Source organism: Cnephaeus nilssonii (assembly GCF_951640355.1).
Source record: "Cnephaeus nilssonii genome assembly, chromosome: 16".
Lineage (NCBI taxonomy): Eukaryota > Metazoa > Chordata > Mammalia > Chiroptera > Vespertilionidae > Cnephaeus > Cnephaeus nilssonii.
In genome coordinates, this window is record NC_137087.1 from 42,848,979 (window position 1) to 42,865,944 (window position 16,966).

Consider the following 16,966-nt stretch of genomic DNA (forward strand, 5'->3'; position numbering starts at 1 on the left):
TGCCTAGTCCCGATGTGGCTGATGGGGGCCGGATGGCCAGGGAGGGACCGCAGGAGGTTGGCCGGCCGGAGAGGGACTGCGAGAGGGTTCCAGGGCATGTCCAGCCCTCTCACCCAGTCCTGATGGGCCAAACCCCAGCAGCAAGCTAACCTGCCGGTCGGAGCGTCTGCCCCCTGGTGATCAGTGCACATCATAGCGACTAGCCGAGCGTTTGACCGGTCGACCGATCAGTTGGACATTTAGCATATTACACTAGGAAGAAGAGTGGGAGAGTTGGGTCAATATAATGCAAAACAAGGTTGAATTTATGAACAGAATTAGGAACTTAACTCGATGTCTATGTGCCTAGATAAGCACTGAAAATATAGATGCAAATTATAAATAAGACATTGACTTTGTCTTCAGGAAACTCAGATTCTAGGGTCAGATAATATGTAAGCAGCTAATTGTTTAAGTTCTACAGTCAAGCTACTGATTACACTGGCTGCTCCTCTAGCTGAATGATTTTTCTCCTAGATAAGCACATGGTTAACTCCCTGACCTCTTCAAATCATTGTTTAAATGTCAGTTTCAATTAAATATATTATGACTACTCTAAAATCATATATCCTACCTACAAATCTAGAATCCCCAACCCCCTTTACACTGCTCTACTTTGTTTTTCTATAGCATTAATTAGTTTTAATTAAAATTTTCATTGAGATCATTGTAGATTCGTGTGCAGTGTAGAGAAATAATACAAAGAGATCCCATGTACCCTTTACCCAGTTTCCTCCAAAGGTAACATCTTTTGAAACTAAGTACAATATCACAAGTAGGATATGGACATTGATATAGTCAAGTTACAAAACATTTTCATCATCACAAGGATCCTTCACATTCTCCTTCTTTGCCATTTCCCCTCTTCCAAGTTTATCCATGGCAACCACTAATCTATTCTCTGTTTCTGTGATTTTGTAACTTCAAGAATCTATATATATAAAAGCCTAAGCAAGCGGTTGACCGTTTGACTGCTCAACAGGTCAACCGGTAGCTGTGACACACACTGACAACCAGGGGGCAGATGCTCAATGCAGGAGCTGCCCCCTGGTGGTCAGTGCGCTCCCACAGAGGGAGCGTTGCTCAGCTGACCAACAGGTGCCAGATGCCATGCTCATGGCTGGCGAGCACTGCTGCGGCAGCGTGAGTCTCTCCCGCAGACACTCCCCCTGTGCACCCCTCCCCCATCCAGACTGGGACTGGACCGGGACCACTTCTCAGTCATGGACATGCCAGTATGACCCTAGGAAGGGTGTGTGGAGACCACAACGGAGCAGCAGCGAGCTTACTGAGCAGTGGTGGCGGCAGACACAGCGGGGCCAGGATGAACAAGAGTGGTACGGCGCCCGGCCCAGGCTCCTTCCCGGTTGCTTGTCACTCATGCACTACTACATCCCTCAGGGGATATAGAACTGCCAGTTTTGGCTGATCCCCGCAGGCCAGGCCAAGGGATCCCACCAGTGCATGAATTCATGCACTGGGCCTCTAGTGTTACATAAATGGAATCATTCAATCTGACAGGTGTGTAGTAGTGCCTCATTGTAATTTCAATTTGTATTTCCCCACTGATTAATGGTATTGAACATCTTTTCATACATTGATTTGCCATCTGTATATCCTCTTCATGTGAAGTACCAGTAATGTTTTCTTGTTAATTTTCTAACTGGATTTAGATTGTTTGGGTTTTATTGTTCAGTTTTGAGAGTTCTTTGTATACAGTCATTCTTCAATATCCACAGGGAATTGATTCCGGAGCCCCTGTGGATACCAAAATCCAAGAATGCTCAAGTCCCTTATATAAAACTAGAGGCCTGGTGCATGAATTCATGCACGGGTGGGGTCTGGCTGGCCCCGCCCCGATCGGGGCCAATTAGGACCAGGCCGGCTGGGGCGAGAGGCCACAGGAAGTTGGCCAAATGGCCCCACCCCCAATCAGGGTGTTAGGGGCCTATCGGGGGCAGGGCTGGCCGAGGGGAGGGGCCACAGGTGGTTGGCAGCCAACCCCGCCCCTGATCTGGGTGTTGGGGGCCAATTGGGGCCCGGATCAGGTTGGTTGGCTGCCACAGTGTGCATCATAGCCACCAGTCGTTCCAGTCGTTCTAGTTGTTCCGCCGATGCGGTCGCTGAGCTTTTATAAATATAGATAGTATTTGAATATAGGCTACAGCAAGTATGCCTACACATCACTTTATTTGTATGGATTCACATAGTGCTCAGTGAGTGGCAAATTCAAGTTTTGCTTTTTAGACCTTTCTCGGATTTTTTTTTCTAGAATATTTTTAATCTGCACTTGGTTGAATCTGTAGATGAGAAACCCACAGATACAGAGGGATGACTGTATATTCCATTTTGTCAGATATGTGATCTGCACCAACAAAACAAAGAGAAAACCTAATGAATAGGAGAACATATTTGCCAATGATACCGCTGATAAGAGGTTAATATCCAAAATTTATAAAGAACTGATGCTACTCAACACCAAAAACAAACCATCCAATTAAAAAATAGGCAGAAGGTCAGATAAAGAGCTTCGCAGACAAGAAAAAGTTAAAGGAGTTCATTACCACCAAACCAGTATTATATGAAATGCTGAAGGGTATTCTCTAAGAAGAGGAAGAAGAAGAAAAAGGTAAAGATAAAAAATTATGAACAAAAAAAGTGACAACAAATACATATCTATCAACAAGTGAACCTAAAAATCAAATGAATAAAAAACCTGATGAACAGAACAGACTGGTGAATGTAATAGAATCAGGGGCATGGAAAGGGAGCAGACTGTCAATTCTTGGGGGGAAGGGGTTGTAGGGGGTGCAGGAAGAGATTAGACAAAGAGCTTACACCTATGGACGAGGTCAGTGTGGGGGGGGGGGAAGGCCTGGAGTGGGGTGGGAACCGGGTGGAGGGGAGCTATGGAGGGGAAAAAGAGGAACATCTGTAATAATCTGAACAATAAAGATTTTTTTTTTTTAAATAGGCAAAAGATCTGAATAGACACTTCCCCAAAGATGACATACAGAAGGCCAACGGACATATGAAAAGATGCTCAACATCACTAATTGTCAGAGAAATGCAAATTAAAACCACAATGAGATATCACCTCATACCTGACAGAATGGCTATCATCAATAAATCCACAAAGGCCAAGTGTTAGTAAGGATGTGGAGAAAAGGGAACCCAAAGGACACTGTTGGTGGGAATGCAGATTGGTGCAGTCACTATAGAAAACAGTAGAGTTTCCTCAAAAGATTAAGAATGGACCTGCCTTACGAACCAGTGATTCCACTCCTGGGGATTTATAAAAAAAACACCAAAATACTAATTTGAAAGAATATATGCACCCCTATGTTCACTGCAGTGTTATTTACAATAGTCAATGTCAGTTTCAATTAAACATACTATGACTATGGAAGCAACTCAAGTGCCCATCAACAGACGAGTGGATAAAAAAGCTATGGTACATTTACACAGTGGAATACTACTTAGCCATAAAAAATAATGAAATATTGCCCTAGCCAGTTTTGCTCAGTGGTTGGAGCATTGGCCCTTGGACTGATAGGTCACAGGTTTGATTCTAGTCAAAGGCATGTACCTCAGTTGCAGGCTCGATCCCTGGCCCAGGTTAGGGTGCGCGTGCAGGAGGCAACCAATCTCTCTCACATCAATGTTTCTCTCTCTGTCTCTACCCCTCACTTCCACTCTCTCTAGAAATCGATGGAAAAAAATCCTCAGGTGAGGATTAACAAACAACAACAAAAAAGAATAAAATCTTACCATTCGAGATAGCATGGATGGACCTGGAGGGTATAATGCTCAGTGAAATAAGCTAGTCAGAGAAAGATAAACATTATATGATTTCACTTACATGTAGAACCTAAAGAACAAAATAAACTAACAAAACTAAAACAGACTAATAGATACAGAGAGAGAACTGTTGATTGCCAGAAGGGAGGTGGGATTGGTGCACTGGGTAAAAGTGGTGAAGGCACTAAGAAACACAAATTGGTAGTTAGAAAATAGTCACATGAAATAAGTAAAGCATAGGAAATGTAGTCAATAATGTGATAACTATGTACTGAAAATATCAAGGGGAACACTATGTAAAGTATATGATTGTCTAACAACTAAGCTGTATACCATAAACCAATCCTATATAATAAAAGGCTAATATGCAAATTGACCAAACAGCGGAATGACCGGTCACTATGATGTGCACTGACCACCAGGGGGCATATGCTCAACACAGGAGCTGCCCCCTGGTGGTCAGTGCACTCCCACAGGGGGAGCGCTGCTCAGCCAGAAGTCGGGCTCATGGCTGGCAAGCACAGCGGCGGTGGTGGGAGCCTCTCCCACCTCCGCGGCAGCGCTAAGGGTGTCCGACTGCAGGCTTAGGCCCGCTCCCCAGGAGGAGCAGACCTAAGCCGTCAGTCAGACATTCCCCGAGGGCTCCCTGACTGCAAGAGGGCACAGGTCAGGCTGAGGGACACACCCCCCACCGAGTGCACGAATTTCGTGCACCGGGCCTCTAGTACATAATAAATTTTAAAAACTATGATAGCATCTATTGATTGTCTTTTTTCATTCAAGATCTGGCTCTTGGTAGGACAAGCAATTTTCTATTGAAAGCTGGACATGTCCATATTTTGTTATGAGACTCTGAGTCTTCTTTAAACCTTCCCTTTTAACTGGCTTTTTTTTTTTTTTTGTACTATTCTTGTTGAGGATGTGAGGGCCCTGCTTTAGTACTGCCAGCTGGAAATAAAAGTCCATGTTACCCATTCAGCCTCCACTGACACCTAAGGGCAGCTCTTTGTCATTGCTTGGTGGACGTTTCAGCTCCCAGTAGTCTCCACTGACATCACAGTAAAGGAGGAAAGGAGCACCTCATTGGCAGTCAGTAGGGATGCAAGTCCAGGTTCTCTACTGTATTTATCTGACATCACTCTGACAAGAGTATTAGAGAACAACCCTAGAGCTTTATAGGGGTAGAGTATAGACTGGCCACTTATCCTTTGGTAGCATGATGGAGTGGGGACACATTTTTTTTGTGGTGTTTTGCTGGAATAGAGCAGTTGTTGTGTAAAAGTTTTCTGTGTTGCTACGTTGCTCCTTTACTGGTCCTTTGGCTACAGAGAACTGGCTTTTATGGTCTGCTTTCATTGGCATTTATAGGTTGCTGGCCTTTTTATCTCTAAGTCTGTGATATGTGAAACAAAAAGAAAACTCAGGGAACTCACTATTATGTCATTCCTTGAGTCCTAGTCTGACTTCTTCTCACTATTGCGAGTGCCCCATGTTGGGCTGCCAGTTGCGAGTGTCCCCCACCCCCACATCCCACGTGGGGTTCAGGGTTCAGGTTCAGGGTTCGGGCTCTAGAGGAGGCCGCACGCAAATGAAAGAGACAAGACAAGAAAATACTAATTTGGGAATTGGGGGCCAGGCGGAAGCCCAAGAGAGGACTCCGCTTTGCTCTGGCCTTGTGATCCCTTTTATTCAGGTTTTGGGATACACCCATAGCCCTTAGGCAGGCAATTCCAGTAATAGCTCGATGGTAGCCCATCAGCAAGGATTTACATGAGACTAAAGGTGGAAGTTGCTTCAGCTACCATTGTCTCAACTAAACATTGGGTGTATGGCTCTGACCCTTGCCACAGCCTCAAGGTTGACCAGCCTTCCGAGTTCCTTGTCCATGCCTTTCTGCTAGTGAAGGCAATGGGCAGCTTCCAAAACACTACCTTTCAGAGTCTTTATACACATAATATCCATGGATTTTAGTTGCACTTAGCAAGAAGAATAGGGAAAAGTACATCTACCCTATCTGCCTGGAAGTGGAGTTAAGCTACATGACCTTTTAAAATACTATAATAATACAGTATTTTTTAAAATACTCAGTAATAATATTTATAATTTATTGTCTATCTTCCCTGCTAGAAAGCAAGTTTCAAAAAGGCAGGCTTTTGACTGGCAATAGTATCTTGATAAATGAATTTTTTTTTAAAATATATTTTATTGATTTTTTACAGAGAGGAAGGGAGAGGGATAGAGAGCCAGAAACATCGATGAGAGAGAAACATCAATCAGCTGCCTCCTGCACACCCCCCACTGGGGATGTGCCCGCAACCAAGGTACATGCCCCTGACCAGAATCGAACCTGGGACCCTTGAGTCCGCAGGCCGACGCTCTATCCACTGAGCCAAACCGGTTTCGGCTTGATAAATGAATTTATGAAGCTATAAAATGACTGCTCTCAGAAAAAAAAAAAAAAAGACATACCCTAGCCGGTTTGGCTCAGTGGATAGAGCGTTGGCCTATGGACTGAAGGGTCCCAGGTTCAATTCCGGTCAAGGGCATATGCCAAGGTTGAGGGGTTGGTCCCCAGTAGGGGGCATGCAGGATGCAGCCAATCAATGATTCTCTCTCATCATTGATGTTTCTATCTCTCTCTCCCTCTCTGAAATCAATAAAAATATATTTTTAAAAAAGAGTTCTGATTTTTTAATTGGGAGGTTTGAAGGTGAATAGGAAGAATAAAGAAAATGTCTAAATATGAATTAAAAGTAGGAAACAAATGCTATCTAATAATAGACAAATATGCAAATTGACCATACCTCCGACACACCCACAAGCCATGCCCAAAAGCCACGCCCACCATCCAATCAGAGCAAGTATGCAAATTAACCCAAACCAAGATGGCTACAGCCACAGAGAACAAGGTTTCCTAGGTAACAGAGGAAGCCAAGCTTTCCCACTGCCCTGGCCAGGCCTAAGCCTCCACTCAAGCTACAAAGTTTCAATTATAGAAGGTAAACAAATTCAAACAAATGGCAGCAGAATGGAGCTTGAGAGAGCAGGCCAGGGTTGCCGCCGGCAACAGGGGAAGCAAAGCTTTCCGCACACCCTGGCTGGGCCCACCCGCTTAAGGCAACAAAGTTTCAATTATAACCCCAACACAAATGGCTGCCGGCCTCTGAGGGAGCCCCAGGCTTGGCTCCGCTCCAGGCTACAAAGTTTCAATTGTAGAAGGAAAATAAATTCCAGATACCAGGGCCTCCGCTTGGGTTGCCAGGGGGCGTGGCTGGCCTGCAAACCACCACAGGCCCCTAGCTCAGGCCACCCCACACCCCAAGGGAACCCCCACCTGATCCAGGATACCCTTCAGGGCAAACCAGCTGGCCCCCACCCCTGTACCAGGCCTCTATCCTATCTAATAAAAGAGTAATATGCAGATTGATCATCATTGCAACACACAATATCGCTGCCCCCATGTGGTCAAAGATCCTGCACCCATGTGGACACAAGATGGCCACTACAAGATGGCCAGCAGGAGAGGGCAGTTGGGAGGCACCGGCCTGCAAGGGAGGGCAGTTGAGAGGGACCAAGCCTGCAAGGGAGGGCAGTTGGAGGTGATCAACCCTGCAGGAGAGGGCAGTTAGGGGTGACCAGGCCAGCAGAGGAGGGAAGTTGGGGGCAAACAGGCTGGCAGCAGAGTGGTTAGGGGGTGATCAGGCAGGCAGGCAGAAGCGGTTAGAGGCAATCAGGAAGGCAGGCAGGCAAGCAGTTGGGAGCCAGCAGTCCTGGATTGTGAGAGGGATGTCCGACTGCCCGTTTGGTGGGATCAGGCCTAAATGGGCAGTCGGATATCCCTTGAGGGGTCCCATATTGGCAAGGGTACAGACTGGGCTAAGGGACAACCCCCCTCCATGCACAAATTTCGTGCACCGGGCCTCTAGTTTAAAATAAAGTATGACCAAAGAACAGTGAAACACAGAGTATACAGAGCTGAACTGAGGGAAAGAGATCGTATATACAGCTAGGATTATCCACTCATGGAGACAGATGCTGATTTAGTGTACCTATGATCAGCAAGCACTGCATGAGTAAAAGGAAGCATGCTTCATATTAGCTACTTAGGTAATGGAAAAGTTTGCTCTATTTAAATTGTCACCAACCTATTTGCCCAAATACCTTCTCATTGCCTGTCCTTCTAATCAGTCAGTGTTCCCAGCATTGACAACAATGGTTATAACAATAAAATACCAACATGTCTTCAAGGCACTATTAAATCTGAGACAAGCTTTTTCCACCAAACCCACAAGGTGAAAAAAGAACAAAAAAGGCAGTTATTAGGACACATTAAATGTAAGTTATAATACATCATTTCCCTTACTCATCCTTATTTTTTCCATGACATTGAAACCCTGGCCCCAAACTAAATTAACAAAAAAATCCAACTAGACATACAAACAAGCTTATTTATCTATCCATTTAACCAACAAATCTCATATTTCCACCACAAACCCACCCTTTTTTTGAGTCCTCTCTGCCCTCAGATTGTTCCTAGCAGCGATTGACATCCTGCCACATTACTATTCCATGGTGCACTGAACATTCCCTTGCAAGCACACATGGCAGACAAAAGTTACAGAAACTACACCACTGTATTCAAGCCAGGCAAAGGAACAAGGAAATTGGAAGCTTCATTGACAGTGGACACCGCAGCTCCTATACTCATCCATTTTCCCATTCTTTATGACCTATATCAAACTAAGGCTTTTCTTGACTAGGGCTATAGTACCAGCTCTACCTCTGATAAAATAAAAGTTAAAAAAAGCTCTATACTTCAGATTACTTGTTTATAAATTGGAAAAAGGAGTAAGGAGGTGGACAAGATAATATCCAAGGTCTCCTCTGGCTCTACTGATCCAGGATACTACACACTAAAGTTTACTCATTCTGAACAAGGGAAAGAGAAGCCCAGCTTTGTAAAGGAGTATGAATGTTGAATAGTTACTGAAGATCTAGGGTGGTTGCAAGAAGAATTTCCAACAACCAAAAACTGATACTACAAATGAGAAGCTTGCTCTAGAGGAAATAACCCAGAAATATTTCATACCCTTAATGGAGAAAAAAATAAGATGTATTTGCTTACATTTGCATAAAGGAAGTCTCGATTAGAGGTTGGCAAACTACTACCAGTGGGCAAAACCAGCCTGCTTTAATATAATCCACAAGCTAAGGATTTTTTTGTTTTGCTTTTTTAACAGCTGAAAAAAAATCAATATAAGAATATTTCATGACAGAAAATGTTTTAAAAAATTCAAATTTCAGTGTCCATAAATAAAGTTTTATTGACAATGGCCATGTCCTCTTGTTTACTATTGTCTATGGGTGCTTTCATGCTACAACAACAGAGTTAAGTAGTTGCAACAGGAACTGTATGGCCCATAAAGTCTAAAACATTTACTATCTGACCTTTTATTTAAAAAATGTTTCCAAACTCTATTCTAAATTAACATATAAGAAACTTTTTAAAATGGTTACTATGAGAAGGGGGAAGGATGAGGGCAAGAATAAGAGACTTGTATTAAATATCTTTTATATTAAGGTCATGTGTGCCTTAACGACAGGAATAAATTCTGAGAGATCTGTCAGTAGACAATTTTGTCCTGTGATCATAGACTGCACTTACACAAACCTAAATGGTATAGCCCAGTGATGGGCAACCTTTTGAGCTTGGTGTGTCAAACTTCGCCAAAAAACTGAGCATAACTCGGGTAGTGTGTCACTTTGAGGAAAAAACATTATTTCGCAAATGTTTCATCCTCAGGAGCAGCAAATGTTTCATCCTCGACATGCAGCCGCCTCAGCGGCCGCGTGTCATCAGAAATGGCTACGTGTCAGTGCTGACACACGTGTCATAGGTTCGCCATCACTGGTATAGCCTATTACTGTAATTGTACGCACAATACTTTTATATGATTGGCAGCACAGTAGATTTGTTTGCACCAGGGTCACCACAAACACATGAATAATAGTAGTGTAAACCTTGACAGTAGGTTTCTTTTTGTAACACAAGTGCCTGACTTAAGCTTTGATTGTCCAGGCATTCACTTCAAAGAGGCATCCCTCAAGGAAAGCTACGGGGAAGAAACACATGGCCAGCCACTAGACTAGGTAAAGATCCAGGCCATTTCCCCACCATGAGGTTCCTTTGTTTTAGAGATCTTGGTTGATTTCAATAACTGACCATTTGGGCCACTTGTTTTGTTTTCTCTTGCTGCATTTTAAATTCCCCCTCTTATGTTTTAAATTCACCCTAGGCCCATTTTCACATGACCCCCACCCCACCCATGCCTTGTATACCCTAGGACCTATAAGTAATCTCTTTTTTTCTTCATAGGTTCTAAAGGTTATTGCTGAAGGGTAGTGTCTTGCAATTATAATAAGAACCATAAGGATAGATCCACTTGTAATACTGGTTAGGAAGGGGAGATGTCTATGGGAAGCTCACCAGGGGCCAGGTGAGTGCCCCCAGGCATTTCTAGCAGATAGCAATAGCATTACTAAAACAAGACCAGCACAAAACAGTTATATATGGTGCTATGTTTTTAGGACAGCTACAACACTAGGCAATAGGAATTTTGCAGCTCTATTATAATCTTACTAGAGGCCTTGTACATGGATTCGTGCACTGGTGGGGTCTCTCGGCCTGACCTGGGGAGATCAGTGGACCTCCATGCCACCGCAGCCCAGCCTTATCTGCCAGCTCGTGGGGCTCCAGACCCGTGTCCATGTCAATCCCGCACAGTACAAAGTAGTGTAGGAAGCGGCAGGCGGCTAGGGAGGAGCCCAAGCCCGGGCTGGGCGCTGCGCCGCTTCCACTCCTCCCGGCCCCGCTGAGCCTGCCACCGTCACTGCTGCTGGGGCGCACAGGGGGAGTGTCTGCAGAAGAGGCTGGCACCGCTGCAGCTGCGCTCGCCAGCCATGAGCCTGGCATCTGGTGCCCGTATGCCAGCTGAGCAGCACTCCCGCTGTGGGAGCGCACTGACCACCAGGGAGCAGCTCCTGCATTGAGCAGCTGAGGCAGAGAACAGCAGAACAGGAAGGCAGCAGGAAAAGCTTTGCTGGACTAGGGTCCAAGAGGCTAGCATTTCATAAATCTACTGTGCTTCTAATTAGCTATGGGATCCTGGACTAGCTTCTTGATCTCTCTGGGGATTCAGTTTCCTTATCTAAAAAGGAGTTGGATAAGATGTCTATAAATTCTGCCATTAGAGTATTCTCTTTGCACAATGCTAGAGACAGTAGCACTGCCTTGGGCAAATTATAATTTATACTGTTTCAGTGGTCTTGAGGGACAGAGGTATTGGCAGGGCATCTTCTTAGGTTGGAAGGCAACCCCGTTCATGCTTTGGCATGTATCATTTACTCAATAATTGTTTACTGAGTATTTCCTCTGTTCCAGACATAATGTACTAGGCTTTAGGAGTGAAAATGTACTTAAAAGGTCAATGAGACAGAATACCATTCCTCAGGAAACCAATGACACTCATTCTACCTGATCTGATACTAACCCAACATCTGTTTTTTGGCTTAAATAGAAAGGTTCCTCTTTCTTTTATCTATTTCTGAGATCCTTAGCTTCAAATTTCTTCATCCCTGGGACTTTTAAGCTTGAGCATCTATTCTTTTATCTTCTCCACAGTACTGGCTTTGGAAGAAAGGGCATCTGGTAAGCCAAGGACTTTCCTGAGTTCTATTCATTTTAATAACTATGGAGAACATTATTTCCCTTTTAATAAACATTACACATCTTTTAATGGAGCTTTAAGATTGCATAATTGCTGTCACACCACAATGGTTGCTCAATCAATTGCAAATTTACTTAGACACACATTCATCATTTTAGCTACAAGACTGTATGACACTGAAGCCTTTGTAAATTGATTTGCTGAAATCAATACACCCTTTGTATAAGGAATTCTCCAATACATCAAGCCACTAAACACACCCCAAAAAGAAGCAAGTTTACTTTGGTAGTGTTTCTTAGTGAACATAATTGGTTCTTACTGACCACCACTATGTCTCCTAAATGTTCACAAAGCACAAGCTTTATAATTATCTACATTGCTTTTACATTATTAAAACATATAAATGACTTTGTTTCAAAAATTCACTCCTTTTCCCTTAAAAAAAAACAAAACCTTTTGTTCACATTTGATCCTCTGATAGCTTTCTCTAGTTATCACATTTGTAGATGACAGAAAGATCCTCTCATTGGCCTCTTGCTTTATCTCTTAGACATAAAACTGTCAATAAAACAAGAAAAGAATTCAGCTTTTAGAAGGATCCAAGATGGCGGCTGACAGGACGGCAGGGAGGCAAAGAATGTGAGTGAAAGAGTGAAAGGGGAATGCGTGGATGTGTGGGGCGTGTGTGTATGTATGAGTGAGGGACAGTTATATTCCACAGGACTGTCCGGTACTGGCGAACCAGGCTCCCCTAGCCGGGCAGCTTCTGCTACCACTTAAATCTCTCTTGGGGCAGCCAGCTCTGCTGCAGAGACCGCACCATCTTGAAGGGGAGAGCAGCTGTGACTGGGAGCCCAGCCTCACCTCCACCCCGGGAGACCTCAAACACCACCTGGGACCCCACAGCCACACCGGCCATGGACCAGCTACCTCAGCTGCGAACCCACGAACACCAATACTCCAGCCTCCCCGGCTGCAGGCTCCTAAAAAGTTTGTCCAGGGGGAGACAAAAATGGTGGCCGAATAGACAGATGGTTCCTGTGCCTCCTCAGAGCAGATAGAAGAAACAGGTGAATCGAATAACATCCATCGGAATTGTCGAATTAAACACAGCTGGCGAGACTGAATGGAAAGGTCAGAGGTTGCCTGGAGAGAGGTGGGTTTGGGGATCTGGGCTGGAGAAACATGCACAGCCGGGACTAGAGTCTCAGAGGGAGACTGCATTTCATCAAATCCACATCCCTTGGGGAAAGTGTAGCACTGGACTGTGGAAAGGGGTCCACAGTGCTGCTGGCAGCAGGGACTCTAGATCTAAGCCCACAGCTGTGGGAGGCTATGCCCAGAAAGGCAGCCTGAAGTTCTTCGTGGACCACAAAGTGCCAGTGGGGGAGACGCGCATCGGCGCAGTTGCTCTGTCTTTATAATTTCCTTGCTTTTATTTGCTAAACCCAGTGCATAGGATCTTTTAATTACAAACACTCACCAAGGCTACAATGCAGGGGAAGGTGGTTTTGTGGAAGCTGGGAAGCAAAATAGGAAGAGACGATCAGGAAGACAGCTCTGTGACAGTCCAATCCCTCCAACCCTGAACAGACATTTTTCTCCTGAAGACCAGACCCCTCCTTAACAGCGCAGCCACACCCAGCCTTGAGCTCAGCAGGGAAACAAAGATTCTAAATACCCTCAGGGAGCAATTGGGGACTGGATTGAGGGGCCACTGGATCCTGGAAACTAATACAGAAACACCGCCACCTAGAGGCCGTGTCAGAAATAGACGCTTGTGTAAATATGACTGAAAGCAGGCAGAAAAAACAAAGTGGGCAGATTGATCCCACCTGCCTGAAACTAAGGTTGTGGCATCTGACACAGAGGAGCGGTGGATCACTGGGTACTTCAAAATGGTGCTGACTACCTAACAGGAAACTGAGATGTGGCAGGCAGAACAGTAGAGAGGGGTCTTAAACCAGCCCCTGTGGGACATTAAAACCAAGCTGAAGCGAACAAACTTCACTACTTCACTTTTTTATTTTTTACTTAGGAAACTAATTTTTTCTCTTTTCTTTATTTTATTATTTTGACTTATTCGTTTTTTAACCTTTCATTTTTTTTGCAACGGATTATTTTGTTTTAATGTTAAATAATAAGAACTTAGGAAAAATTCTACTGAATAATACAATTGAGCCACAAAGTGAATTTGTAAGACTTTAACAAAGAAGGTCTAGAGAAAAAAATCCTTTTGGATGAGAATAATAATTAATATTTATGAACTGAAAACATCCTTGACAACAGTCATCATATAGGTTTGAGGTAAATGCGGTGGTGGCATAATCCTCCAAAAGAATATTTCTGACATAAAAAGGAACAGAATGTGGAAAAGGATGTTCCAACTATCTCCTCCATTCACGCCCCAATTTTGCACAGACAGCTCTGCTATTCCTGCCTTTCTTGTTTTAATTTCTTCTCAGTGGAACCATTGAGAAAACAGAAATGGTGATACTGAACCAGATATAAACAATTTCCAATTGAAGACTTCAATAAATATCTTCAAAACAAGATTTTTAGGCTCTAGCCATTATTTTTTGGTAAGTATGCATTTGTTGGCTTCTTTTTTCTTGGACAGTCAAGTTTTGAAAGCTTCAGTTGTTGTTCTCCAGAACTTCAGAGTATTTTATTTATTAAAGAATGGATTTCACTTAGCTGCTTCATATTCTGGTGGCTACTCTACCAATACAAATTTAGTCTTCATAAATTTAAAAAATATATTTTCCACCATCCAGAACTGAAATATCATTGCTGACATGTACACATAAGGAACTGTTTGACATAGAAATTGGGACTCAAAAGAACTGTTGGCCCAGAAAGAAACTCACTATAGACCAGTGATGGCGAACCTATGACACGCGTATCCATTCCTGATAACACGCGGCCGCTGAGGCAGCCACATGTCGAGGATGAAACATTTGCTGCTCCTGAGGATGAAACATTTGCGAAATAATGTTTTTTCCTCAAAGTGACACACTACCCGAGTTATGCTCAGTTTTTTGGTGAAGTTTGACACACCAAGCTCAAAAGGTTGCCCATCACTGCTATAGACTGATTCATTTGCCTCTCAGCATAGCTATTATTGCTTGTCTCATTTTCGGTTCTTATAAGTGTATTTCTAGTATCACATGAGCTCACTCATCTAGGGGAAATGATGAACAACATAGACGGATGAACAAGAACAGCATCGATCAGACTGTCAGACCTCAGAGGGAAGGTAGGGGAGGGTGGGGATAAGGGAGATAGATCAACCAAAGGACTTGTGTGCTTGCATATGAGCCTAACCAGTGATCACAGACAACAGGGGGGTGGGAGTATGCATGGGGAGGGGTTTGGGATGGGAATGGGGGGGATGAAGACAAATATGTGATACCTTAATGAATAAAGTAATTAAAAAATTTAAAAATAAAAATAAATAAAAAATATATTTTCATAGCAGTAAGTCTGTATCCATTATTGTGAACTTTGCTTTCAAGGGAATTTGATGTTACATCATGAGTTAAATTATTTGCTCCCAAAGCAACTTCATTTGAAAGATGTCATGATGTTCCTAGTTCTCTATTAAAATTCAAGCCATTCTGTCATGTAAATACAGTTAGATGGTGAAATCTCACCACCTTCAGGGCAATAAAAAACCGGGCAGAGTCCACAGGGGGCCCAGACCAAGCCCATATGTGGGATGATTGGATTAACTGCTCTGTACAGTTTCATGTGTCCATCTACACTGCCAACTGTGCCTTCCTTTGCTGCGACGATAGTCATCTCCACTTTCCCATCATATATGAGTGTATTCAAAATGGTTTCAATGTCCTCCATGGACAACTCTACCTTACTGATCCCCAATTCACAGATATACACTGAGTGGCCAGATTATTATGATCTCTGAACGCATAATAATCTGGCCACTCAGTGTATATCCTATATAATAAAAGGCTAATATGCAAATTGTCCCCTCGACCAGGAGTTCGACCAGCAGGCAGGCCGGCAACTGCCCATGTCCCCTCCCACTGGCCAGGCTGGCCGGACCCCACCCATGCACGAATTCATGCACTGGGCCTCTAATATACACACACACACACACACACACACACACACACACACACACACACACTGAGTGGCCAGATTATTATGCGTTCAGAGATCATAATAATCTGGCCACTCAGTGTATTTCCACACTTCGTGTGATGAAGCAAATGAACTATTTCTTTGTATCATTGGATTCTGTTTGCTTTCTCGGGCTGTTTCTACCTTGGTCTGTAGGAACTTAAAACACTGTTGGTTAAGCACTTCTACAAATTCAGATTGTTTGTTTGTTTTTTTGGTTATCTGGTCCTTTCATTTTACCAGCATTCTGAGAATCCTTTATTCTAAACAGAAGGCTTGTATTGCTCCTAAGAGATCCAACTGACCCATAGACAATAGTCTATTGATTGCCACTGTCCGCTGCTGAGCTTCTATATGAGGCATTTCATTTTGAATTACTTGGTCTGTGATTCCATGAGGGAACTGGTGACATAATTCTATAATCCTGTTTTCTATTTCTACTGGATCCACATCGGGCGCCTTCAACTTCACCTTCACGTCAGCCATGAGGACACGGTTCCTATCCGCAACCTTTCTTTTTTTTTAATTTTTTTTGGGATTAGTGTATTACATCCTATTTTTATTCTTTTTTATCATTATTTTACTCTATCTCATATTTTCCTTTATGCCAACCCTTTCTTCCTGACTTCTCCCTTTTTCATCCTGTTTCTCTTCTCCTGTTCCTGCTTTAGTTTTTTTCTCTCTCCTTTCTTTTTACTCCTTGTTAAAAATTGATATTCTTTGTCTGCCTTATCGATGCATTACTATTTTAATAGTCTCTGTTGGCTTACTCATATATCTAATTTCCTCTCGCCTGCTTCAATTCATGCACCCTTTTCTTTTCTCTTTCGTCGCTAGCTAAATTTTTTTCTTATTGTTGTTGTTTGTTTGCTTGTTAGTTTGTATTTTTTTGTTTTTGTTTTTTTATTTTATGCTTTTGTTTTTTCCTCTCCTCGCTTGTTCTCTTCTTCTTCTAATAGCTTAATTAGTTTCACTCACCAAACTCAGGACTATCTGCTCTCTAGTCTCCTTTTCCAAAAATAGATGAATATATAGATAAAGAAGGGGAAATTTTTTATATATATATAAATTTTCTTTTATATATTTTTAATATATATTTTTATTATTTTTTAATTATTATTTATTTTTTGAGTATTTTGTTTTTTACTTTTATTCTTATACACTCACTACAGGCCTGGTGCACAAATTCGAGTACGGGTGTGGTCCAGCTGGCCCACCTCAATCAGGGCCCATCAGGCTGGGCCAGCCGGGTG

General features: G+C 43.2%; 1 protein-coding gene and 1 pseudogene across 3 annotated transcripts in view; both read right to left on the bottom strand.

Moving 5' to 3' along the window:
- Positions 1 to 16,966, bottom strand: part of HPSE2 (heparanase 2 (inactive)) — a 538,739-nt gene that overhangs the window by 329,936 nt on the left and 191,837 nt on the right. The window lies entirely within an intron of this gene.
- On the bottom strand, positions 15,171 to 16,210 carry LOC307112820 (DNA-directed RNA polymerase III subunit RPC6-like; annotated as a pseudogene). Its single transcript has 2 exons — positions 15,779 to 16,210; positions 15,171 to 15,466 (listed from the first exon to the last, which is right to left on the bottom strand). The product of its transcript is annotated as a DNA-directed RNA polymerase III subunit RPC6-like (transcript).